Here is a 27,446-nt window from a genome sequence, read left to right on the forward strand (position 1 = left end):
TATTAAGTCTTTTATTTGTAAAAGTGAGGAAAGAAGTGGGATTTCATTATCGGATTTTTGGAATGTATTCCATGCTACTATAGTGGCGGTTATATTTGGACTTGTTCTTTTGAATGTATTATGGTTTTGTTGAGAGTGGATTAATAGTGTTCTAAAAGAGATTTTAGCTATGGCGGCTTCCATATCAGGCCAGGATTTATATGTAGGGTTCCTGAACCAATCAACAGATCTGGCTAATAAGGTGGCTAGGTTATATAGAGAGGGATTCGGAAGATTGATACCACCGAAGTTTTTGGGTTTCTGAAGTACGGAAAGACGTATACTGGCTTTCTTGTGATTCCATATAAAGGATCGAATTTCTTTGTCAAAGGATTGAAAGAAGGTTTTGGGAATGGGGAGGGGGAGGACTTGTTGTAAGTAGTTTAGCTTAGGGAGGACTAGAGAAGTAAATATATTTTTACGGCCAAACCAGGATAATGTATGATGGTGAAGGTTCCTTAATTGTTCTTGCATATTTTGTAACAGTGGGGCAAAGTTTAGTTGGAATAATTTAGAAATATCAGTACTAATTTTAACTCCCAAATAAGTTATAAAAGGGGTGTCCCAATTAAACGGGGATTGGGCTATTAAGTCATTTTTGGTGCGGGAATTTAGGCCTATGCTCAGAACATGTGATTTTTTCATATTTATTTTGAGGTTAGAAAGGGGACAGATTTTTTCTAAAGTTTCGTATATTAGTGGGAGGGATGTTTTTGGGTTGGAGGTAAGGAGAAGAAGATCGTCAGCAAATGCTGCGACCTTGTGTTCATGGTTGCCAAGTTTAATGCCTTTGATTTTGTCATTTTGACGGAAGGATTGTAAGAGTGGTTCCATGGTTAGAACGAAGACAAGGGGAGACAATGGGCAACCCTGGCGTGTGCCATTTCTAATGGGAAAGGAAGGGGAGGTAGTTTTGTTCACCAGCACCGATGCCGAGGCATTGGAGTACATGGAAAAGACTGCATCTATAAAAGGTGTTGGCATTCCAAATTTGGACAAGGTCAGGCGTAGGAAATCCCAACTAATCCTGTCAAAAGCCTTTTCGGCACCGGTGCTGAGAAGAACTAAGGGGTGAGAGAGTTTGGTGGCATAATGAATGGCATTGATAATTCTGACCGAATTATCTTTACCCTCTCTTCCAATCACAAAGCCAGTTTGATCTCCATGTATCAATGATGGGAGAATAGGGGAGAGACGGTTTGCCAACATCTTGGCCATAAGCTTCAGGTCAAGGTTTAGCAGAGAAATGGGCCGATAATTAGCGCAATGTGCTGGATCCTTGCCTTCTTTAGGAATAATGGTTATTAAAGCTCTGGTCATGTCTATAGTGAGGGGGGTACCTTTGAGCGACTGATTACAGATATTCAAAAGATAAAGGGAAATAGATTCTCTAAATGTATTATAATAAAGGGCTGTTAGACCGTCGGGTCCTGGAGCTTTATTTTTTGGCAGCTGTTTGATGGCTTTTTCCAGTTCAGACATAGTAAAAGGAGATCCTAGTATTTCTATATTGGAATTGTTGAGTTTAGGGAGGGAAACAGTATCCAGGAAACTGTTGATGGCTTCTATAGTGGATGGGGCGTTAGTTGGTATGGCCAGTTGGGGTAAATTGTAAAGGGCTTGATAAAAAGCTTGAAATTGGGAAGCTATTTCTTTAGATGAAGTGACTATTCAGCCTTTATTATCATGGATCTTACATATATAGTTAGAATTCCTCCTTTTTTTAATCCTATTCATGATAAACTTGGATGCTTTATCACCATGGGCGAAGTATTTAAATTGGGAATTTAGAAAGTATTTGGCCGATATAGCATTTAAATTGTTTTTAAGTTCAGATCGAAGGGAGTTGAGTTTAGTAAGATAATGGTCAGAAAGGGATTTTTTGTGGATCGTTTCCATCTTTTGGATTTCGGATAGAAGGCCATCTATACGGGCTTTTCTCAACTTTTTGATATGAGCACCCAAGCTAATGAATTGGCCTCTTATGTAGGCCTTGTGGGTGTCCCACAGAACATGGGGAGAGGTTTCTGGGAGGGCATTTGAGGAGAAGAAATCATTTAGGGATTTCTGAATTTTGTCTTTATTCTCTCTTGAGGAGATCAACTGTTCATTGAGTCTCCAGGTAAATGTTTTAGAAGTTGGTTGGGGGGTAGATATAGTGACAAATATTGGAGAGTGATCGGATAAATAGATGGAGTCTATGTGGGTTTTTGAGCATGTCTGTAAATGTGTTTTAGAAATAAATAGGTAATCTAGTCTTTGGTATGAGCCATGTACATTTGAAAAGAAAGTATAATCTCTTTCTGTGGGGTTAAATGTTCTCCAGGTGTCAACCAGGTTAAGATTATGGAGTTTATTGTTTATGATGTTAAGTTTTTTCTGAGAGAGGACAGACTTCTTTTTTGAAGAGTCTAATATAGGATTAAGGGTAACATTAAAGTCCCCTCCCATGATAACTGTACCTTCCTGGAAAGATTCTATAATTGGGCATATAGTATCAAACCACGAAGCTTGGTTAACATTAGGAGCATATATGTTTACCAGTGTGTAGATATGATTAGCTATATTACCTTTTAACATTATATATCTACCTTCCGTATCCTGTACATGTGCAATATATTGGAAGGATATGTTCTTGTTAAATCCGATGCTAACCCCTCTGGAGGCGGAGGAATCTGAGCCGCAGTGGAACCAGTCAAGCTGGAATGGGAAAGATAAGGGTAGTGGTTGAACTTAAAATGGGTTTCTTGTAAAAATAATATGGAGGTATTTCTTTTTTTTAAAAGAGAAAAAATTTGGCACCTTTTAGAGGGGGCCTTAAAGCCTTTTACATTAAATGAAGCTACCGTGAGATCTGCCATATCCTTCTATTTTGTAAAATGGACCACTGCGTCACAGGCCTCCCTACACGAGAGGTCAACATAGCATCTATAATATCTGTTGGAATATACCCTGGGAATAGGAACATGCTTATAAGATGTCTTGACTGAAATAAGGCTTGGTCGCAATATGAAAGATATCTACGGAACAAATATAGTAGAAAAGAACTTAAACATAAAAACAAAAGTAAACTTGAAGAAAAGAATATTTGTGCTCTTGCACAAAAGATTTGTTGATTGATCAGAGGGGGAATTATCAACATGTGAAGGACATCACCCTACTTTGGGATATATATCCATAACATTGCAAGGCACAATAGTAGATGTTGGATTGGAGGTGGGAATAAAAGGGTTAGGTAATAGAGAGGGGGGTCAGGATGAGAAGTTGGAGGTAGAGAAAGCAGTTAAAGGGTTAAAGTTTGAAGAAAGGGAGTGATAGTGAAAAGCAAAAATATGCATATGACAGTCCATCTCACTCTCCTAATGGAAGTCTTCTTGGTGTGGTCTGTGGGACTTCTCTCCTGGTCCTATTAGGTCTTGGGGTATGTTGTTGTTTTTCCCATGGAATCGGGATAGGCAGATCTGGTAAGGAAGATAGGTCTTGAACAAGATCCCAGTTCTGGATATTCAAAGGCTCAATGTTGAGGTGATCGTATACTGGATTGAGATCTATGAAGGTGGATATATTCATCCTGCGACCTTCGTAGAAGAAAGACAGACCGAAAGAAAATGTCCATCTATACGGTATATTATGTGCTCTGAGCCAGTCTGTCAGTGGTTTTAAATATCTTCTCTTCTTGAGTGTGGATTGGGAAAGATCTTGGTATAGGGTAATGCTGTTTCCATCCCAGGATATCTCTTCCATGGAGCGGGCTTTAATCAATATAGCTTCTTTAACTTGGAAGCTCAAGAATCTACAGATTATGTCCCTTGGTGGGTCTGTTGCGGCTGGTTTGGGTCTTAGTGCCCTATGAGCTCTCTCGATTAAAACCTCATTGACTGAGTCAGGGCCCAAAATGGAGAGGCATATTTGAGTGATGGCATGGGGGATATCTCTTGCGGCGGTTGTCTCCGGTAACCCCCGGAAACGCAGGTTGTTACGCCTGCTGCGGTTTTCCTGGTCTTCAATGGCGCAGTATAAGGTGTTTAGATTATTTTGGATGAGGACCAGGTTATTTGCTACCCCCACTTGGTGACTCACCAGAGCCGCTTGTGTCTCCTCTAGGGCCTCGACTCTTCTGCCGACTTGCCGGACGTCCTGCTTTATCTCTGAGAGGTCTGTACTCAGGGGTTCCAGCGCTGCTGTCAGGGAGGAGGTAAGTACATCTTTTAGATATGTTCTTGAGATGGGTAGCTTGTCTGAATCTACCTCCGTGTCTTGAGAAGCTGCAGACGGTTCTTTCTGTGGGCGGCCTGAGGTGCGAGGTGAAGCCGGCGCCATCTTGTCTTCTCGCGCCACATAAGCAGCAGCCGCTTTTTTGATAAATTTATCCATGTCCCCTTTGCAGACAGGGGCTTTGGGTTGATCGGCGGTGTCGCTGGACTTGGGACCTCCGATTTTGACCATTTTTGGATCTCCAGGCGTTGATACCAAGCTTATTAGGGTGATTTGTGTACGGAGCTATTCACTCATGCAGCCATCTCCTGCCGGCGTTAGCTCCGCCCCCCGGGACCCGATTATTTTTAAAGTGTATTTCTTGTAATAAGATTACCTTAGTTTTTTCTTTGTGTAGATAATGTAAAATCTGACTTCTCTTGGTGGGGTTTTTAAAACATTTAACATTGTATGTGGCTATATGAATGTCAGCCATGTTGATGTCTGAGTAGAGAGGGAGCAGTACTTACATACCACTGGATGCCCGAGTCATCTCCGTTGCTGTTATCTGGTGGATAGGTAGTTGGTGTCATTGGTACAAAGAGTTTGCAAATTTGAGGGGGTGGGAAAGGACTAGGATATAAGAAAAAGAACGTCAACACATATAATGAACATTATATTAACAATCCTCTGCTGAATAGGGAGACTAGGGATTTCATTATCCCAATGAGGGACCTCTTTAGGTCCGTACCTCTAGCAAAGGACAGAAGTACTAAGCCCTGGAAACAGTACAGGGCCAGCATGAGAGCCATTAACAATGAACCCATGAGTGAGATAAAGTAGTGAGTGGTATCTATAGAAATAATATAGGGCGATAACCACTTACCCTGAACCATGCATGAGATCAAAGAGAGCATCAAAACTGCCATTATAACAAAGGTGTAACGAGCATAGATCACTGATCGCCCAGACCCCCGACCATCACCTGTATATGAGACAGGTATACCAATTCCGAATAAAGGGGTTTAGGGGTCAAAAGAGAAGGGGTTTGCGTGATCATCAATCCAGTCACCATCCTCAGACCGCAGTATATGAAAATATATAATCAGAACATCTCTAAACATTAAAGAGCAAATTCAGTCCTCTTCAGGAATGATGCGTCTAGGAGTTAGTTTCCCGTGCTTTTTCTTGGACTTTGAAGATTTGCCACCTCCTACTAATTCCCATGAGGTAGGAGGCAAGATGTCCTGTGGATAAGAACGTTATTTGTAGCAGACCAGTCTGGGATATCCACATCTTGTATTTCCAGAGTTTCTAGAATATCTGGGAGGTCTTTTGGTGATCTCAGGATGAGTTTCTTCTCTTTCCAGGTGATAAGCATTCCGAATGGGAAAAGCCATCTAAAGGCCGTCTATGTCTCAAGTGGTCTGTGAGTGGTTTCAGGGCCCGTCTCTTATTAAGAGTGGCAGGGGCAAGATCTTGAAAAAGGAGGATTTGAGAGCCTTCGTAGATAATATTATCACTTTCTCTGGCTCTTTTCATTACAAGATCCTTCTGCGCAAAATTTAGCAGTTTGCAGATGATGTCTCTAGGGGGGTCACCCTGTTTGGGCCTAGGACAGAGGGCACGGTGGGCTCTTTCAATTATGATTGGGTCAGGATGTGCTTCACCCAGTAGCGCTTTGCATATTTCTTTAACAGCATTAGGAATAGCCTCGTTAGCGACGGACTCAGGGACTCCTCTGATGCGTATATTATTTCTTCTGCCTCTATTGTCCTGGTCCTCAATGTAGTCATAGAGGTAATTGATGTGGTTTTGATAGACAGAGAGAGCAGTTGAATTCTTATTTGTGTATTCTGCAACAGCTGATTGGGTGGACTCCAAGGCTTCAACTCTCTGACCTACTTGTCTCATTTCTCGTTTTATTTCAGATAGTTCCTCTAAGCCAGGATTTAATGCTTTAGATAAAGCTTGTGAGATGAAAGATCTGGAGATGGGTAGATCTGAGGCTGTCTCAAAAGATTCCTCTTCTTCACTTTCCCTGTCATGCTGTGAGGTTAGCTGTTTTTGTGGATTGCCTTTGGGTGAAGAAGAAGGGACCCCCTGATTTATTGTGCTCTTCTTCATCATAAATCTGTCTAAATCAGATTGAGAAAGAGATGGGGCCTTTGACTGTTTCTGAGAGTCTTGTTCAACCCCCCTGTATCTGCCCACTTTTACCATAAGTGCGTTTGAAACTTGCCCCTGTAGCGAACTGTGCTCACTTCTTCACCACAGGAAAGATTAACGACACATCATAGAATAAAGGAAAATATAAGCCCAGGTTCAGGCTTTTAGGTCATTATATGACAGTGGGATATTGCTGTTGTAAAATTAGCACTTTGTCAAAAAGGGGTTACTGTCCCTTTAAATCTGTCGATTTCCCAGAGGGGGAATCCTTATGTTCATAATTCAACTGTAACGACAGAGGAGTTATTGAGGTGGTATGCAGCTACAGTCCGGCACTATGAGAAGCAACAAGGGCCAGGTCTAGTGACGATGCATCGGAGCACACCGCTGATGCTGCAGCTAAGGCCCTGCACGGCGGGAGCCTATGTGGTGAGTTTCTGTAGCCCCACGGTAAACCGGAGCGTAATGGGTAAGGGGGGTACCTTAATTCTTGTATTCCGCTGCCAGTTAGTGACTTGTCTGCTGCCGGTTGGTCCGATGTTCGGGTCCCCAAAATGGCGCCCGCTTGTTGTTTGCCGTTTACCGGCGCAGTGTGTCACAGGCCTCAAAAGTCTGCAAGGGCTGCTTTGGAATCCGGGCTATGAGACTTCACTCGGCCGGCGACTGTGCAGGGATTAGACTGGCTGGTAACGTCAGGTGGAGCACCGCAATCGGCCGCGTCCAATTCAAATCTACGCCGTGGATGTTCTTCGTTACTAGGCCGCAGCTGTCATTCAGGCCAGGAGCTGATCTGCGACCCGAGAAAGGTCACAAATTAAAGTTGGCAGTGTGTGCAAACCCAAAATGCTTGAAATGGGGTCTTTTTAAGCTTGTATATCTGTGGATGAGATAGGATTGTAACACTCTCATCAGAGCAGGGGAGAGAGACGTCTTCCTCAGTCAGTGGCTAGCCACGCCCCCAGGGTACATATAATTTTTGGTTGCTCTATATTACACTTTTTGTGAGGCAAGATAACAAGAAATAGCTGTTTTGGCACCTTTTTTATTTTTTGTTATTTACAACATTCATCTGAGGGATTAGATCAAGTGATATTTTTATAGAGCCGGTCGATACGGACGCGGCAATACCGAATATGTATACTTTTTTTTATTTATGTAAGTTTTACACAATGATTTCATTTTTGAAGCCAAAAAAAATCATGTTTTAGTGTTTCCATAGTCTGAGAGCAATAATTTTTTCAGTTTTTGGGCGATTACCTTGGGTAGGGTATGATTTTTGCGGGATGAGATGACGGTTTTATTGGCACTATTTTGGGGTGCATGTGACTTTTTGATCGCTTGCTATTACACTTTTTGTGATGTAAGGTGACAAAAAATGGTTTATTTAGCACAGTTTTTATTTTACATTTTTTACGGTGTTCATCTGAGGGGTTAGGTCATGTGATATTTTTATAGAGCCGGTCGATACGGATGCGGTGATACCTAATATGTATACTTTTTTTTATTCATGTAAGTTTTACACAATAATATAATTTTTGAAACAAAAAAAAATCATATTTTAGTGTTTCCATAGTCTGAGAGCCATAGTTTTTTCAGTTTTTGGGCGATTATCTTAGGTAGGGTCTCATTTGTTGCGGGATGAGATGACGGTTTGATTGCCACTATTTTGGGTTGCATATGACTTTTTGATCGCTTGCTATTACACTTTTTGTGATGTGAGGTGACAAAAAATGGTTTATTTAGCACAGTTTTAATGTTTTATTTTTTACGGTGTTCATCTGAGGGGTTAGGTCATGTGATATTTTTATATAAACGGTCGATACGAACGCGGCGATACCAAATATGTATACTTTTTTTATTTATGTAAGTTTTACACTATAACAGCTTTTTTCAAACAAAAAAAAGGATGTTTTAGTGTCTCCATATTCTGAGCCATAGTTTCTTTATTTTTTGGGCAATTGTCTCAGGTAGAGGCTCATTTTTGCGGGATGAGGTGACGGTTAGATTGGTACTATTTTGGTGGGCAAACGCCTTTTTGATCGCTTGCTGTTGTACTTTTTGTGCTGTAAGGTGACAAAAAAATGGTTTATTTAGCACAGTTTTTATTTTTTACGGCGTTCATCTTGGGGGTTAGGTCATGTGATATGTTTATAGAGCCGGTCGATACGGACGCGGCGATACCTAATATGTATACTTTTTTTTTCCCCTTATTTTTTACCAATTTTTTGTAACTTTATTTGGGGAAAATTAAGTTTTTGTTTATTTTTACTTGAAATTTAATTTTTTGGGGGGGAAAACTTTCTTTTTTAAACTTTTTTTTTCACTTTATTTTTTAAACTTTTTTTTTCACTTTATTTTTTGTCCCACTTGAACCTTGGGGGGTATATTCCTTTTGCAATGCATTCCAATACTTCTGTATTGGAATGCATTGGCTGTATGAGTAATACTGTGTGTATTACTCATACAGCTTCCTGCCTGTGAGATCCAGGGGGCTGGATCTCACAGGCTCATCACCAGAAGGCAGCGCGATGCCTTCCTTAGACATCGTGTTGCCTTCCATGCCATCGGGTCCCCCCTACAGCCACATGGGGACCCAATGGCACAGCCGACACCCGCCGCAACCGCAGGTAAAAGCTGCAAACCGGAGGTCTGAATTGACCTGCGGTTTGCTGCGATCACCGAAACGGGGGGTCACATGACCCCCCCCTGGCGTTGTGACAGGATGCCGGCTGAATGATTTCAGCCGGCATCCTGTTCGGATTAACCCCCGCGGTGCCGCAATCGCGATTTAAACTTAGGACGTACTGGTACGCCCTTAGGCCTTAAGGATTCTGGAAATAGGGCGTACCGGTATGCCCTAAGTCCTTAAGGGGTTAAGCTACCAGCGCCATACATGTAAGGCACTGGTGCGATGTGTAAACATGACACCCGCTCGCACATGCAGCAGGCATCATTGCCGGCAGATCTCATACAGCAGAGGCCTGCAGCTAATTACCATGACCGGCAATAATGCTAATCGCGGTAATTAAATGCTTTAGATGCCGTGATCAAGTGAGATCACTGCACCTAAATGCGCAAAAACCCGGAAGCTCGCACTTCCGGGCTTTCTACCGATGCCCCGTGCGTCCAATCTGGGCATAGGTAGTTGTGCTGATTACTGGTAGCCTTACTGAGTAGGCTAACAGTATTTAAACTGCAATTCTTGTTTTGGCCTCCAGGGTAAGAAATGAGAAAAAGTGAGCAAAATAAGCTAATAATAAAATCCTGATAAACCAAAATTTTAAATTTAAAAAAAATGTAATAAGCTCATATATTAGGCACAAAATTTTTGATCGCAAAAAAAAAAAAAAATTTTTAAAATATATAAAAGTTTAAATCACCCCCCCCCCTTTATATAACAATAAATCTAAACATCATGGGTATCACCATGACCGAAAATGCGCATACTATTAAAATAGAAAAAAAAATTCCAATGCGATGAATGGCGTACGGGAACAAAACCCGTAAAACGGTGGAGGCATTGCGGTTTTTTTCCAATTCCAGACCATTTAGAATTTTCTTACTGCTTCCCACAACATTTTATGCCATAATTAATGGTGGCATTAGAAAGTACAACTTGTCCGGCAAAAAATAAGCCCTCATACTGCTATACGACAGGAAAAATAAAAAGGTTATGGCTCACGGAAAATAGGGAAGAAATATGAAAACGCAAAAACTAAAAAACCTCCGGTATCCAAAGGGCTAATTTGGACCAGGCAAAATCATATGCAAGGACTCTGATAATGTAATATCAACCTAATAGGGTCATTTTACTACATACATTTGCATCACTTTAATGTGGCATCAAGTCATTTGACAGTTTAACTATTATGAGTAAGGGTACTTTCACACTTGCGGCAGAGAGATCCGGCAAGCAGTTCCGTCGCCGGAACTGCCTGCCGGATCAGGCAAAATGTATGCCAACTAATGGCATTAGTAAGACTGATCAGGATCCTTATCAGTCTTAAAAATGCCTGATCAGTCGAAAAAATGCATTGAAATGCCGGATCCGTCTTTCCGGTGTCATCCGGCAAAACGGATCCTGCATTTATTTTTTTCACCTTTTTTTCACTCTGCGCATGCGCAGACCGGAAGGACGGATCCGGCATTCTGAATGCCAGATCCGGCACTAATACATTCCTATGGGAAGAAATGCCGGATCCGGCATTCAGGCAAGTCTTCAGTTTTTTTCGCCGGAGATAAAACCGTAGCATGCTACGGTTTTCTCTTTTGCCTGATCAGTCAAAATGACTGAATTGAAGACTTCCTGATGCATCCTGAACGGATTACTCTTCATTCAGAATGCATGGGGATATGCCTGATCAGTTATTTTCCGGTATAGGGCCCCTGTGACGGAACTCTATGCCGGAAAAGAAAAACGCTAGTGTGAAAGTACCCTTATAGGCATCTTTTTGCTAATACAGTTTTTATTCATATATTTTAACTTTTGTGGAAAATATCTAAACTATAAAATTTTTGACAACTTATTGAAATGCAATTGCAATTTGTTTATCTGACGAAAAGTATTATCAACAAGACTGATAGTGGATAGGAGTGCGCTGTGCTGCAAAATGTCAAAATGCTTTATCAGACTATGCCCTTAGAAGCAAATTCCAAACAGCATGAAGGGAGAAGAATAAGAACAAGGTGGTCTAGACATGCAAGATACTGTATAATGACAAGCCATTTGAAACTAGTCTTTTTCAAAACTGCTGAGCAAACACGCTTGGAGACATAAAGTTTCATTTTTTTCCAGTTGGATGACCTTCTCTTTTCTGAAAGGATATTTTTTAACTAGGAGGAAGAAATTGAACAGTTTGACACTTACAGCGGGAAAAAAAAAGTTTCGGAAAATCACATCCAGACAAAACAAGTTGTTGAGTTTCATAAATAATTGTTTCTTATTCATAGACTCTTTTAAAATGCAAAAAAAAATGTAAAGACAGAAATGAAAGAGTTAATAGGTAAAGCTGCCTAGAATTTATTACTACAGCAAGTGCAGTCTGGATAGTTCATCAGTATCTGATTGGTGGGGGTTCGACACCTGGGATGCCAATCAGCTGTTTGAGAAGGCAGCAGAGCTCTGGTGAGTGCAGCAGTCTACTCTCAGCTTTCCCTAGACAAGTGAAAACACGTTCATGTGTCACAGGGCCTGGGAGTAGCTTATCGCCATTCAAGTGAATGTGGCTGAGCTGCGAAACCAAGCACATCCGCTATACAATGTATGGCGCTGTGCTTGGTAAGCTGAAAAAAGGCAGCGGTGGTGCTGCCCTCCCAAAATAGCTGATCGGCAGGGATCCCAGGTGTCGGACCCCCACGATCAAATACGGATGATCTATCCAGGGAATTGGTTATCAGTAAAATAAATCTTGAAAATCCCTTTTAATTCCTTTCCTGAACTTTGCTGAGTTGGATCCTGAGTCGGGCCCTAAAATGGCAGTTCTATTTGTTACATATTTTGGTGTCTAAGGCACTGTAATTTCTCTTCTTCAACACAGCCATCTATAAGTGGATGAAATATGTTGCAATCATTATGTTAAAAGTTGTTAGAATTTTAAATATTTCTAAATGCTAAAATCTTTACAGCTAGTCCTTTAACCTGTATGCAAACCTCGATGAAACTTGTTATGTTGCATGTGCTCTATAACTTTAAGGAGCAGTCTCACAAGCTGAGTCTTATGAAGGCTCCCAGCCTGCCTTAGCAAACTGCATGTTAAGTCATGTCTATGGCATGGCTTGACAGGCAGCCAGTTAAAATCCTATAGACTTCAAGAGTATGCTAGAGCAGTTTTCCTCAACTCCAGTCCTCAGGGCCAACCTACCGGTCATGATTTGAGAATATCCCACAGAATGAACACCTGTGGTAAGTCCTGATGCACTGACACTAATTATATCACCAGCTCAATACTAAAGAAATCCTGAAAACATGATTGGTAGGTGGGCCCTGAGGACTGGAGTTGAGGAACCCTGTGCTAGAGGACCGTTGGCAGGCACTCAACCACCAGGTTCCCCAGACTAATAATATGTTTGGAGGCAGTGGCGTTGCCAGGGGGGGCCAGAGGGGGCCACGGCCCCCCCTACATCACGCTGTGCCCCCCCAACTGAGCGGCTGCAGCCAGGCACAACAGGGAGATCAGCGCTTCCATTGCGCTCATCTCCATAGTCATCTGCCTGTGCATGTGGCAGGGGAGGGAGAGGCGTGTCCCTTTCCCTTCCCCTGTTAGACTGCTGGCACTAGGCCAGCAGCCTATCAGAGGCCGGCGCAGGTGGCGCGATGACGTCATCGCGCCGTCTGAGCCATACAGCGCGGGGCACAGGCCGGAAGAGGCCTGCATCGCATCGCTGACATGGAGATAAGTATAAGTGCTTTTTTTTTGTTTTTTTTTACAATAGTTTTACAGGCACATTAGGGGGGCTTATTACTGGCACATGATGGGGGGCTTATTACTGGCACATGATGGGGGGCTTATTACAGGCACATTAGGGGGGCTCTTGTTACTGGCACATTGGGGGGGCTTATTACTGGCACATTGGGGGCGCTTATTACTGGCACATGATGGGGGGGCTTATTACTGGCACATGATGGGGGCTTATTACTGGCACATGATGGGGGGCTTATTACAGGCATATGATGGGGGGCTTATTACTGGCACATGATGGGGGGCTTATTACAGGCACATTAGGGGGGCTCTTGTTACTGGCACATTGGGGGGGCTTATTACTGGCACATTGGGGGTGCTTATTACTGGCACATGATGGGGGGGCTTATTACTGGCACATGATGGGGGCTTATTACTGGCACATGATGGGGGGCTTATTACAGGCACATGATGGGGGGCTTATTACAGGCACATTAGGGGGGCTCTTGTTACAGGCACATTGGGGGGCTTATTACTGGCACATGATGGGGGGCTTATTACTGGCACATGATGGATGGGGGCTTATTACTGGCACATGATGGGGGGCTTATTACTAGCACATGATGGGGGGCTTATTACTGGCACATGATGGGCGGGGGGCCTATTACTGGCACATGATGGGGGCTTATTACTGACACATGATGAGGGCTTATTACTGGCACATTGGGGGGCTTATAACTGGCACATTGGGGGGGCTTATTACTGGCACATGATGGGGGGGCTTATTACTGGTACATGATGGGGGGTGTATTACTGGCACAAGGCCGGAAGAGGCCTGCATCGCATCGCTGACATGGAGGTAAGTATAAGTGTTTTTTTTTTTTTACAATAGTTTTACAGGCACATTAGGGGGGCTTATTACTGGCACATGATGGGGGGATTATTATTGGCACATTAGGGGGGCTCTTGTTACTGGCACATTGGGGGGCTTATTACTGGCACATTGGGGGCGCTTATTACTGGCACATGATGGGGGGCTTATTACTGGCACATGATGGGGGGCTTATTACTGGCACATGATGGGGGGCTTATTACAGGCACATTAGGGGGGCGCTTATTACTGGCACATGATGGGGGGCTTATTACTGGCACATGATGGGGGCTTATTACTGGCACATGATGGGGGGTGTATTACTGGCACATGATGGGGGGCTTATTACTGGCACATGATGGGGGCTTATTACTGGCATATGATGGGGGGCTTATTACTGGCACATGATGGGGGCTTATTACTGGCACATGATGGGGGGCTCTTGTTACTGGCACATGATGGGGGCTCTTGTTACTGGTACATGATGGGGGGCTCTTGTTACTGGTACATGATGGGGGGCTCTTGTTACTGGAACGTGATGGGGTGCTGGGCTCTTATTGGGGGCACTTATTACTGGCACATTATTGGGGGCACTTATTACTGGCACGTTATAGGGGGCACTTATTACTGACACGTTGTTGGGGGCACTTATTACTGGCACGTTATTGGGGGCACTTATTACTGGCACGTTGTTGGGGGCACTTATTACTGGCACGTTATTGGGGGCACTTATTACTGGCACGTTATTGGTGGGCACTATAGGGGCATCTATTGAGGCCACAAAGAAGGGGTATATTATATGGGGGGCTCTGTACAGTAGCATTTTATACTGGGACACATTATGGTGGGTACTATGGGGAAGGGGGGAGAGAAGTACTATGGAGTCATCTACAGGGGGCACTAAGAAGGGGAATTTTATACTTGCAAATTATGGGGGACACTGAGGGCATCTACTGGGGCACGATATATGGGGCATTTTATCCTAGTACATTATGGGGGGCACTAGGAGGAAAGGGGGAGAGGAGCACTATGGGGGCATTTACTGGGGGCACTATATTGGGGTATTTTATACTGGCACATTATGGGGACATTAGCTCAACTGGAGGCATTACAAGGGGGTATTTTTTGCACTGTCACATTATAAGGAGAATTATCTCTACTGGGGGCATTATGGTGGGCTTTATTACTTCCCATGGTATGACCCCCTAGTAGCAGCACCAGCCTCTCCCTGCTCTGCTATCCCTCTGCCCCTTCTCCAAATCCTTATTATGGAATTTTTCTCATAAGGATAAACACAACATCAGCTCCGCCGAGCCCCCGGCCAAAGTGTTGAAGTGGTGTCCGAGATCCCCAAGGGTCAAGCCAAGTAATTGTAAGTTTTCATGTGAAATATGTTTGTTATACACATATAGAATACACTATGCCTCAAAATATACAGTATACCTCTACACTGTGCCACACAATATACAGTATACCTCTACACTGTGCCACACAATATACAGTATACCTCTACACTGTGCCACACAATATACAGTATACCTCTACACTGTGTAGTCTGTTCTATAAGCACCCTTGTTCTGTGGCGGCGGACAGAAAATAATCTGGAAGTGCCCCTCCCGAGACCAGGCTCTGGATCCGCCACTGGTCTGGACCGCTCACAGGAGTGTACATTTCTTCTAAACTGTAATCCGTATCCTCTGACCTGCAGAAATCAGCACTCGCTCGGTAACAACTAACAGGCAGTGCCTGTAGGCTGTAGCCTGGCCCTGTTACCGAAGCTAGCTGAGTGGTGTAAGGTTTAAGGTACTAGCAGAGATGAGCAGCCGCTGAATCCTGATTTAAAGTTAGTTACTGCAGGATATGGATTACAGTTTAGAAATGTCAAATGTACACTCCTGTGAGAGGCGGGGAGGGGGATCTGTGGATGACACTGTTATAGGGAGGGGGATATGTGGATGACACTGTTATAGGGAGGGGGTCTGTGGATGACACTGTTATAGGGAGGGGGATCTGTGGATGACACTGTTATAGGGAGGTGGATCTGTGGATGACACTGTTATATGAAGGGGGGTCTGTGGATGACACTATTATAGGGAGGGAGATCTGTGGATGACACTGTTATAGGGAGGGGGATCTGTGGATGACACTGTTATAGGGAGGGGGATATGTGGATGACACTGTTATAGGGAGGGGGATCTGTGGATGACACTGTTATAGGGAGGGGGATCTGTGGATGACACTGTTATAGGGAGGGGGATCTGTGGATGACACTGTTATGGAGGGGGAAATGGGGATGACACTGCTATGGGGTGGATCTGTGGATGACACATATAGCATAAGATGCTATATACGGTATGTGTCATTCACAGATCCCCCCCCATAGCAGTGTCCTCCACAGATCCCCCTCCCTATAAAAGTGTCATCCACAGATCCCCCCATAGCAGTGTCATCCACATATCCCCCTCCCTATAAAAGGGTCATCCACAGGCAACTAGGACATGTTGAAATCTGAGTGATTGTTTGTTTGTTTTTAAACCACAGACAGCAGGACTTTTCATCCCTGTTGCAGTTTTAGGTATTGGGTAAAGTATCGCAGCATTTCTAAGCATACTTGTGTAAATGTATTGTTGTTATAGCTGCTCCCCCTACTTTTGTCCTGGCCCCCAGTGTGCCCCCCCCCCCAAAATGTGAAAGCTAGAGACGCCACTGTTTGGAGGACAATGGTAGAGGAACTGACACTCTAACATCCCCTTGAAATGGGAGGTCAAAATCTCAGTTTCCCTGGCTCCATGAAAACATTTGCAAATGGACTAACATTAACTAAAATATTAAGATTTCATATTGATTACATGGAACCTTTTCTACTAATTATACAAATAGTTATTATTACATTATCATCAGGGTGACTATTATTACATACAGTTAGTGCTCCTTAGTGCAGTGCAGGCTTTCTACACTACCATACAGGCTCTGCTGGACACTGTGTAGGAGATATTTGCATCTAGATGAAATGCTGAGAACAGCTCAGTACTCTCAGTACATACATAGTCTGGAAGAACATGCCACGCTTTTTTTTTTCTGTCAGATTTAATGCTACATATTGAAGGGTTAAATAAAATGATCTGTATGAAGGACAGGAGGTTGGGTGACATCATATTAAAGGGTGACTATATATACATTTACCTCCTGTCTGTATAAGGAACTGTTCCTAGTCCACATTATTGAAAGCTGCCTGTCTGTATAAGGAAAAGTTTCTAGTCAGCATTACTATAATGAGAGCTGCAGCTGTTCTTGTATGTATGCTTGAATGTATATAAAGCCCTGTATGGCAAGGAATAAATAGAACTGTTTCTGACATCATACTGCATGTGTCATTGAGAAATAAGTTCTCCAGGCGCCTGTCTTCGGGGACAAAGGAAGGAATCAAGGTGCATTGATAAGGAAATAACACTTTCAGTTGGGAGCTCGTCCGTGAAGTAGAAAATACAGGAATTCGGTAAGTAACGGAACATTCCTGTCTAACGACTGGGGACATTCCGATGCTTTCCGTACAATTTTCTGTTGCTTCTATTTTTTAATCTGTTTTAGACACTCTGAAAGAATTGGAAACTATCTTTAGGCAAGATAGAATGAAAAAAAATGGTGTCTATCTTTAGAAAAGATAGACTGTAAATAGACTCCTGGCCAGGTCACACAGATAAATTCTTTAGGGAAGTATTTAACAGATATATCCTTTAGGGAAGGTTTTACCAGAGGAATTCTTTTGGGAAGAATTCAAATAGAGTCTCCACCTTGATTTCTCTTGTCACCCACTGTCCATTGCTTATTTTCTGTCGCTTTCTTATGCTTTCTGTTATGTTATGATGTTATGAAGCATTAAGTAATTTTTATGCTGAAGGTAAGCAGTAAATGATACTGTGAAAAAGGTACTAACTTTATTGTGTGTGTCCTGGATAACCCACTAACCCAGAAACTGGTGAACGCAAGTAACTGTTTTAACCGCCTCCGGACCACCCAACGCAGGATCACGTTCCGGAGGCTGCAGCCTGGCGCAGAGTCACGCATATATGCGTCATCTCGTGAGACGCGAGATTTCCTGTGAACGCGCGCACACAGGCGCGCGCAATCACAGGATCGGAAGGTAAGAGAGTGGATCTCCAGCCTGCCAGCGGCGATCGTTCGCTGGCAGGCTGGAGATGCGATTTTTTTATCCCCTAACAGGTATATTAGACGCTGTTTTGATAACAGCGTCTAATATACCTGCTACCTGGTCCTCTGGTGGTCCCTTTTGTTTGGATCGACCACCAGAGGACACAGGTAGCTCAGTAAAGTAGCACCAAACACCACTACACTACACTACACCCCCCTGTTACTTATTAACCCCTTATGAACCACTGATCACCCCTGATCACCCCATATAGACTCCCTGATCACCCCCCTGTCATTGATCACCCCCCTTTCATTGATCACTCCCCTGTAAGGCTCCATTCAGACGTCCGCATGATTTTTACGGATCCACTGATATATGGATCGGATCCGTAAAAATCATGCGGACGTCTGAATGGAGCCTTACAGGGGGGTGATCAATGAGGGGGGTGATCACCCCATATAGACTCCCTGATCACCCCCCTGTCATTGATCACCCCCCTGTCATTGATCACTCCCCTGTAAGGCTCCATTCAGATGTCCGCATGATTTTTACGGATCCACTGATACATGGATCGGATCCGTAAAAATCATGCTGACGTCTGAATGGAGCCTTACAGGGGGGTGATCAATGACGGGGGTGATCACCCCATATAGACTCCCTGATCACCCCCCTGTCATTGATCACCCCCCTGTCATTGATCACTCCCCTGTAAGGCTCCATTCAGACGTCCGCATGATTTTTACGGATCCGATCCATGTATCAGTGGATCCGTTAAAATCATGCGAACGTCTGAATGGAGCCTTACAGGGGAGTGATCAATGACAGGGGGGTGATCAATGACAGGGGGGTGATCAGGGAGTCTATATAGGGGGAGATCACCCCCGTCATTGATCTCCCCCCTGTAAGGCTCCATTCAGACGTCCGCAAGATTTTTACGGATCCGATCCATGTATCAGTGGATCCGTAAAAATCATGCGGACGTCTGAATGGAGCCTTACAGGGGAGTGATCAATGACAGGGGGGTGATCAGGGAGTCTATATCGGGTGATCACCCCCGTCATTGATCACCCCCCTGTCATTGATCACCCCCCTGCCATTGATCACCCCCCTGTAAGGCTGCATTCAGATGTCCGTATGATTTTTACGGATCCACTGATACATGGATCGGATCCGCAAAACACATACGGACATCTGAATGGAGCCTTATAGGTGGGTGATCAATGACAGGGGGGTGATCACCCCATATAGACTCCCTGATCACCCCCCTGTCATTGATCACCCCCCTGTCATTGATCACCCCCCTGTAAGGCTCCATTCAGACATTTTTTTGGCCCAAGTTAGCGGAAATATTTATTATTTTTCTTGCAAAGGCTCATATTCCACTAACTTGTGTCAAAAAAATAAAATCTCACATGAACTCCCCATACCCCTCATGGAATCCAAATGCGTAAAATTTTTTGACATTTATATTCCAGACTTCTTCTCACGCTTTAGGGCCCCTAGAATGCCAGGGCAGTATAAATACCCCACATGTGACCCCATTTCTGAAAGGAGACACCCCTAGGTATTCCGTGAGGGGCATATTGAGTCCATGAAAGATTGAAATTTTTGTCCCAAGTTAGCGGAAAGGGAGACTTTGTGAGAAAAAGAAATAAATAAATCAATTTCCGCTAACTTGTGCCAAAAAAAAATAATTTCTATGAACTCGCCATGCCCCTCATTGAATACCTTGGGGTGTCTTCTTTCCAAAATGGGGTCACATGTGGGGTATTTATACTGCCCTGGCATTTTAGGGGCCCTAAAAATTCCACTAACTTGTGACAAAAAATAAAAACTTCTATGAACTCACTATGCCCATCAGCGAATACCTTGGGGTGTCTTCTTTCCAAAATGGGGTCACATGTGGGGTATTTATACTGCCCTGGCATTTTAGGGGCCCTAAAGCGTATGAAGAAGTCTGGGATCCAAATGTCTAAAAATGCTCCCTCATAAAAGGAATGTGGGCCCCTTTGCGCATCTAGGCTGCAAAAAAGTGTCACACATCTGATATCGCCGTACTCAGGAGAAGTTGGGCAATGTGTTTTGGGGTGTTATTTTACATATACCCATGCTGGGTGAGATAAATATCTTGGTCAAATGACAACTTTGTATAAAAAATGGGAAAAGTTGTCTTTTGCCGAGATTTTTCTCTCACCCAGCATAAGTATATGTAAAAAGACACGCCAAAACACATTGCCCAACTTCTCCTAAATACGGCGATACCACATGTGTGACACTTTTTTGCAGCCTAGGTGGGCAAAGGGGCCCACATTCCAAAGAGCACCTTTAGGATTTCACAGGTCATTTACCTACTTACCTGCATGACCAAGCAATAAACGGTAAAAGTAGTATAGGTCAGAAGTGTAAAAAGTGGCCTGGTCATTAAGGGTGTTTAAGCTATAGGGGCTGAGGTGGTTAAGGGATCCTACTAACAGACAGTTGAGGAGGAAGTTGTGCATAGACATAAGTCCTTCACGGTTCAGTCCAGCCAGTCCTGGGGAAAGTTTTGCTCTGCCTCCATCTCAATTAAGTTATAAGAAATGGGTGCACAGCAAGGAAAGGTCTCTCCACCCCCTCCGAATGCAGTACATGCAGTCGGGAGGGGAAAATTGGCTTACTTATGCACCATACTGGTATGATTGACCAAATAAAAAGGTTCACAAGCAGAAGGCAGGGAACCAGGAGGGATATAAAATGAAACATGAGTTAGAAAAAGGATTGACAAGGGGATCACTCCAGAAGCTCCCTCCTTCCTATTTAGGAAATATCCCACAGATATCTCATTCCCTTCCAAAAGATGACTTAGATTAAAAAGTACTTTAAGGCCCAGGCATTATTTTATTGGCTCAAAAGGGAAGAAGAGATAGGAGGAGAAGAGATAGCACTCTAGAGTCCTTTCACAGTGCACACATCTTCTTCAAAGCATCTGTTGGGAGATAGTTCAGACGCTGCCCACAGCGCAGCTCCCTGCCCCCCTCCTTCTCCTCATGTCGTTGCATACACAGGGCTTCGAGTGACAGCAGAAAAGGGAGGGGGGTGGCTCCTGTGATAAGAAGAAGTTTGTGGCAGCTTGGGATTGACCAGTTGCTGTCCTGGAGATACGAGAACATGTAGGATACAATTCATACATTTCTAACACTAGAGATGTCATATCTCCCATGCGTCTTAGATCACAAAAAATATTTTCCCAAACCTGAACATATACCTCATCATGTGGACTGTGACCTTGAGGAACAGTTCACTTTTATGACTGTAGGGGACACCTTGTTAAAGGAACCTATTGAAGTAGATGATATTAATAAGATTGTTATTATACCTATAGCCCCTGTGGTTCCAGACGTACAATCTCTGCTATCAGCTATTCCTGCCCATGCAGAGTTTTTCTCTGTTATTGATTTGAAGAATGCATTTATTTCTGTCCCAGTTGACAAGGAGACACGGCCACTTTTTGCTTTTACATTACTTGGTGTAGAATGCCTCAGGGTTATGTAGACTCCCCAGTAGTCTACTCCATTGTCCTCCAAGTTACACTGCGCCCTTTGGACTGCCCTTCATGGTTCTGTTCTTCTACACTATGTGGACATTCTCCTCATCTGTAGTTCTACTCGGGAGGCCTGCCAGGCAGACAGTGTTAGTTTACTACTGTGGTTATGTGAAAGCGGTCACAAAGTTTCTAGGAAGAAATTACAATGCTGTATGGAAAGTGTTGAGTATTTGGGCTTTGTTCTCAGTAAAGGTGAGAAGAAAATCAGCCATGCCAGAATTACCTCCGTACTGGGTCTGCCCCGCCCACAAACCAAGAAAGACATGTTGACCTTTCTTGGCATGATTGGTTACTGCCGCCAATGGATTGCTGATTGTTCCTACTATGATAATATTCTGAGACCAGCCACTGATACTGAGATGCCTGACTTCATTAAATGGTCTGATGAAATGTTACAAGCTTTTAGTCATTTGAAATGTGCAATGGTTTCAAGTCCTGGTTTGGGCCTACCCGACTATGGCGTGATGTTTCACTTATTTGCCAGGGACAATTGTAAAACCATGGCAGGAGTCCTGGTGCAGGATCATGGAGGAAAATTCTGCCCTGTTGCTTTTTTCTCAAAAGTGGTTCCCGTACAGGTTCAGGGCATGCCTCCGTGTCTCAGGAGTTTGGCAGCCTGTGCTATGGTCGCTGAGATGGTCACGCCTATCACCCTAGGTCATCCCACCACTCTGCATACCTCACACTATGTTCAGGCCCTATTGAGGAACATACATACGAAACATATGTCAGCACAAAGACTGAGTGGATATGAAGTTTTGTTGCTATCTAATCCTCAACTTCATATCAAATACTCAGCAGCCATATTCGGTCCAATGGCTATACTGAATGCCCTACTTGGCTACAAGGGAGAGCAGGATGTTTTGCCTCCTCCCCATGCATGTACTGAACTTATACATGAACATACCTCACCTAGGCCTGACTTACAGTCCACACCCATTGAAGGAGCACCTGATATTTTTGCGGATGGATCTTGTTCCCGCCCTAATGACAACACTTTCACATATCCATCACAGTTTTTTCATAGTGTCACGTAATGTCATTAGACTGGGCAAAATTAGAGGTGAACGGTCAGGCAGGGACTGAGCGAGGTTAGAAGCTATAACCAAATGGAAAGTATTTTATACTGTGCACCATACATGCTGCAGGAGATGTCCCTCTGGCAGTGGGCAGCTTTTGATTCCTGTGCTATATCAATCTCTCCACATATGCATAAAGGAAAATATCTGCTCTATAACTGCACCCTCACAGCTGGTATGGCAGGGGTGCAACCCTAAAAAGGTCATCCCAATGCTAAAAGACTGTCATTCCACAAATATAGTGTTGTGCACAACTTCTGCTGCACATCTCAGCATTAGAATAGCTCATCAGGGAGAAAATCGTTGCATAACAAAGCATGCAGTGGCATAACATGCAGAAGCAGAGTCAGGCAGTAGCAGAACATACAAATAGAGTTACATGGCAATGACCACCCTTTCTGAGAAATGCTGGGCTTTTAAACCCCAATGACAGCCCCAAATGAGTTGTCTCAGTGGGTCTTCAACCAGTCAGGGAAGGGGGGTTGGTAGAGGGTGGGAAATAATTCTCCCATATTCTAGGTATGAAATGACTATACTAACCACTGAGGAATCCATGAGAGTAATGGATCCAAGAGACGTGGCTTATTCACTGTACAGTATGTTGTGCGTATTCTCATATCTGTAACATATTTTTGTATTTTATACATCCTTTTGTATTGTAAACTGAGTTGTTTTGATCAATAATTGACTTTTTTCATATTTTGTGCTACACATATATGTAACATATTTGTTAAATGATTTTATCAATGACCTCCATTGGACTCACAGAAGAGATGTACTAATTGGGAAGCTCCAGGGTTGCTAGGCAACCTCCTTGGAGTGGAGATGCCCTTTAAACTATATGAGTTTCAAGAGAGAAAGTCTAACTGAACTTGTATCAAAATTGATAAATGGCATATGGCCTTTTGAAAGGCATTTGGAAAATTATATTGAATAAGTGCTACCTAAAAACGAGCAGTTAATTAATTCACTTAGCCTTATATTTTATTGCAGTGTCTTAGCTTGACATTTTATCTGTCTCAAGATAGTTTTACTAATCACTAAATCATTGTTCTGATTACAATATAATTAAAGCAGAAAGTAGTTTTTGGAACAAAAGTATGTGCAATTTAATTATTTACAATTATTTAATGTTAGATGATTATTTACAATTATTTAATGTTAGATCATTATTTACAATTATTACAATTATTTACAATTACTTCATGTTATATTAAGCTTATTATATATATATATATACAGTACAGACCAAAAGTTTGGACACACCTTCTCATTCAAAGAGTTTTCTTTATTTTCATGACTATGAAGGCATCAAAACTATGAATTAACACATGTGGAATTATATACATAACAAACAAGTGTGAAACAACTGAAAATATGTCATATTCTAGGTTCTTCAAAGTAGCCACCTTTTGCTTTGATTACTGCTTTGCACACTCTTGGCATTCTCTTGATGAGCTTCAAGAGGTAGTCATCTGAAATGGTCTTTTCGGCTGACTGACCTTCATTTCTTAAAGTAATGATGGCCACTCATTTTTCTTTACTTAGCTGCTTTTTTCTTGCCGTAATACAAATTCTGTATACAAACAGTGGGGCGGTGGCTCACTCTGGATGTAACTGTGGAACAGGTGCTACTAGCCCAAATTAGAGGGACACCCACCCTCAAAGAAATAAATATGTAAAACTAAAATGATGGGCGAGCACACTTCATTTGTATCATAAAGTAAATAAAATGTAATTAAATACAATATAGGTAAACACGTGTGTATACATAAAATGAAGTCATTCAATAAAATAAAATACCATAAAACCTGAATATGCTTAAATAATACACTTTGGTTATTGACACAGATCATTTTTCAAAGTGTGTTAGAGTCCAATTGATGGTATTTGGACCAGAGTATTATATACCAATTGATATCTTATATTGAAAGTCCGCTTATTTGATGAGGTGTCTTGGGTTCTCCTATCCAGGAGACCTCTAATCACAGTTCTGTTTCACAGATATTGTACAAATAGTATATGCTGGTATTGTGACTTCAATATAGATAGATTGCATAAATATCTTATTACAGTCTCTGGTCGACTGCATACATTGGATTCCTATATATTCCCCAAACCTTGGGTGCCGGTTTTCTGCAGCAACTTGCTGGATAGTATTTCAGAGTCCCGTAATCACTGTGGATATTTGAGCTTATGTGTAACAGCTTCTTACCTCCCTCATTGTGGACTGTCTGTTTCAAGCGTGAGTCGGGCGGCGCGGGACACTGCCGGCGTCTGACTTCGTTCAGCTGCAGCTGACTTACCCAAGATCTCACGAGATTTCCAAGCGGGATTTCGTCCGACACGATAGAGAGGGCCCGAATCGCACACCTGGAATAAAAGCACCTCCACGTCTACAAGCATGGCCATTCAGTTTCAGTTGTTTCACACTTGTTTGTTATGTATATAATTCCACATGTGTTAATTCATAGTTTTGATGCCTTCATAGTCATGAAAATAAAGAAAACTCTTTGAATGAGAAGGTGTAACCAAACTTTTGGTCTGTACTGTATATACACTGCTCAAAAAAATAAAGGGAACACAAAAATAACACATCCTAGATCTGAGTTAATTAAATATTCTTTTGAAATACTTTGTTCTTTACATAGTTGAATGTGCTGACTACAAAATCACACAAAAATAAAATAATGGAAATCAAATTTTTCAACCCATGGAGGTCTGGATTTGGAGTCACACTCAAAATTAAAGTGGAAAAACACACTACAGGCTGATCCAACTTTGATGTAATGTCCTTAAAACAAGTCAAAATGAGGCTCAATAGTGTGTGTGGCCTCCACGTGCCTGTATGACCTCCCTAAAACGCCTGTGCATGCTCCTGATGAGGTGGCGGACGGTCTCCTGAGGGATCTCCTCCCAGACCTGGACTAAAGCGTCTGCCAACTCCTGGACAGTCTGTGGTGCAACGTGACGTTGGTGGATAAAGCGAGACATGATGTCCCAGATGTGCTCAATTGGATTCAGGTCTGGGGAACGGGCGGGCCAGTCCATAGCATCAATGCCTTCGTCTTGCAGGAACTGCTGACACACTCCAGCCACATGAGGTCTAGCATTGTCTTGCATTAGGAGGAACCCAGGGCCAACCGCACCAGCATATGGTCTCACAAGAGTTCTGAGGATCTCATCTCGGTACCTAATGGCAGTCAGGCTACCTCTGGCGAGCACATGGAGGGCTGTGCGGCCCTCCAAAGAAATGCCACCCCACACCATTACTGACCCAATGCCAAACCGGTCATGCTGGAGGATGTTGCAGGCAGCAGAACGTTCTCCACGGCGTCTCCAGGCTCTGTCACGTCTGTCACATGTGCTCAGTGTGAACCTGCTTTCATCTGTGAAGAGCACAGGGCGCCAGTGGCGAATTTGCCAATCTTGGTGTTCTTTGGCAAATGCCAATCGTCCTGCACGGTGTTGGGCTGTAAGCACAACCCCCACCTGTGGACGTCGGGACCTCATATCACCCTCATGGAGTCTGTTTCTGACCATTTGAGCAGACACATGCACATTTGTGGCCTGCTGGAGGTCATTTTGCAGGGCTCTGGCAGTGCTCCTCCTATTCCTCCTTGCACAAAGGCGGAGGTAGCGGTCCTGCTTCTGGGTTGTTGCCCTCCTACGGCCTCCTCCACGTCTCCTGATGTACTGGCCTGTCTCCTGGTAGCGCCTCCATGCTCTGGACACTACGCTGACAGACACAGCAAACCTTCTTGCCACAGTTCGCATTGATGTGCCATCCTGGATAAGCTGCACTACCTGAGCCACTTGTGTGGGTTGTAGACTCCGTCTCATGCTACCACTAGAGTGAAAGCACCGCCAGCATTCAAAAGTGACCAAAACATCAGCCAGGAAGCATAGGAACTGAGAAGCGGTCTGTGGTCACCACCTGCAGAACCACTCCTTTATTGGGGGTGTCTTGCTAATTGCCTATAATTTCCACCTGTTGTCTATCCCATTTGCACAACAGCATGTGAAATTGATTGTCACTCAGTGTTGCTTCCTAAGTGGACAGTTTGATTTCACAGAAGTGTGATTGACTTGGAGTTACATTGTGTTGTTTAAGTGTTCCCTTTATTTTTTTGAGCAGTGTATAAACCCCTTTTGTTAGGAAGTCCATAAAAAGTTCTGGTGTAACCAATGACCTTCAGAAGTCGCATAATTAGAGAAATGTTGTTCACCTCTGTGCAATCTAAGTGTCACATGATCTGTGATTACATAGACACACCTTTTTTGAAAGGCCCCAGAGGCTGCAGCACCTAAGCAAGAGGCATCACTAACAAAACACTGCCTTGAAGACCAAGGAACTCTCCAAACAAGTAAGGGACAATGTTGTTAAATACAAGTCAGGGCTAGGTTGTAAAAAAAATATCCAAATCTTTTATGATCCCCAGGAGCACCATCAAATCTATCATAACCAAATGGAAAGAACATGGCACAACAGCAAACCTGCCAAGAGACGACCGCCCACCAAACTCATGGACCGGGAAGGGGGGCATTAATCAGAGAGGCAGCACAGAGACCTAAGGTAACCCTGGATGATCTGCAGAGTTCCACAGCAGAGACTGGAGTATCTGTACATAGGACGACAATAAGCCGTACGCTCCATAGAGTTGGGCTTTATGGCAGAGTGGCCAGAAGAAAGCCATTACTTTCAGCTAAAAACAAAAAGGCATGTTGTGAGTTTGCGAAAAGGCATGTGGGAGACTTCCAAAATGTATGGTGGAAGGTGCTCTGATCTGATGAGACTAAAATTTTACTTTTCGGCCATCAAAGAAAGCTCTATGTCTGGCGCAAACCCAACACATCACATCACCCAAAGAACACCATCCCCACAGTGAAACATGGTGGTGGCAGCATCATGCTGTGGGGATGTTTTTTAGCAGCTGGGACTGGGAAACTGGTCAGAGTTGAG

This window comes from Bufo bufo, chromosome 2, assembly GCF_905171765.1.
Source record: "Bufo bufo chromosome 2, aBufBuf1.1, whole genome shotgun sequence".
In the NCBI taxonomy this organism is placed as follows: domain Eukaryota; kingdom Metazoa; phylum Chordata; class Amphibia; order Anura; family Bufonidae; genus Bufo; species Bufo bufo.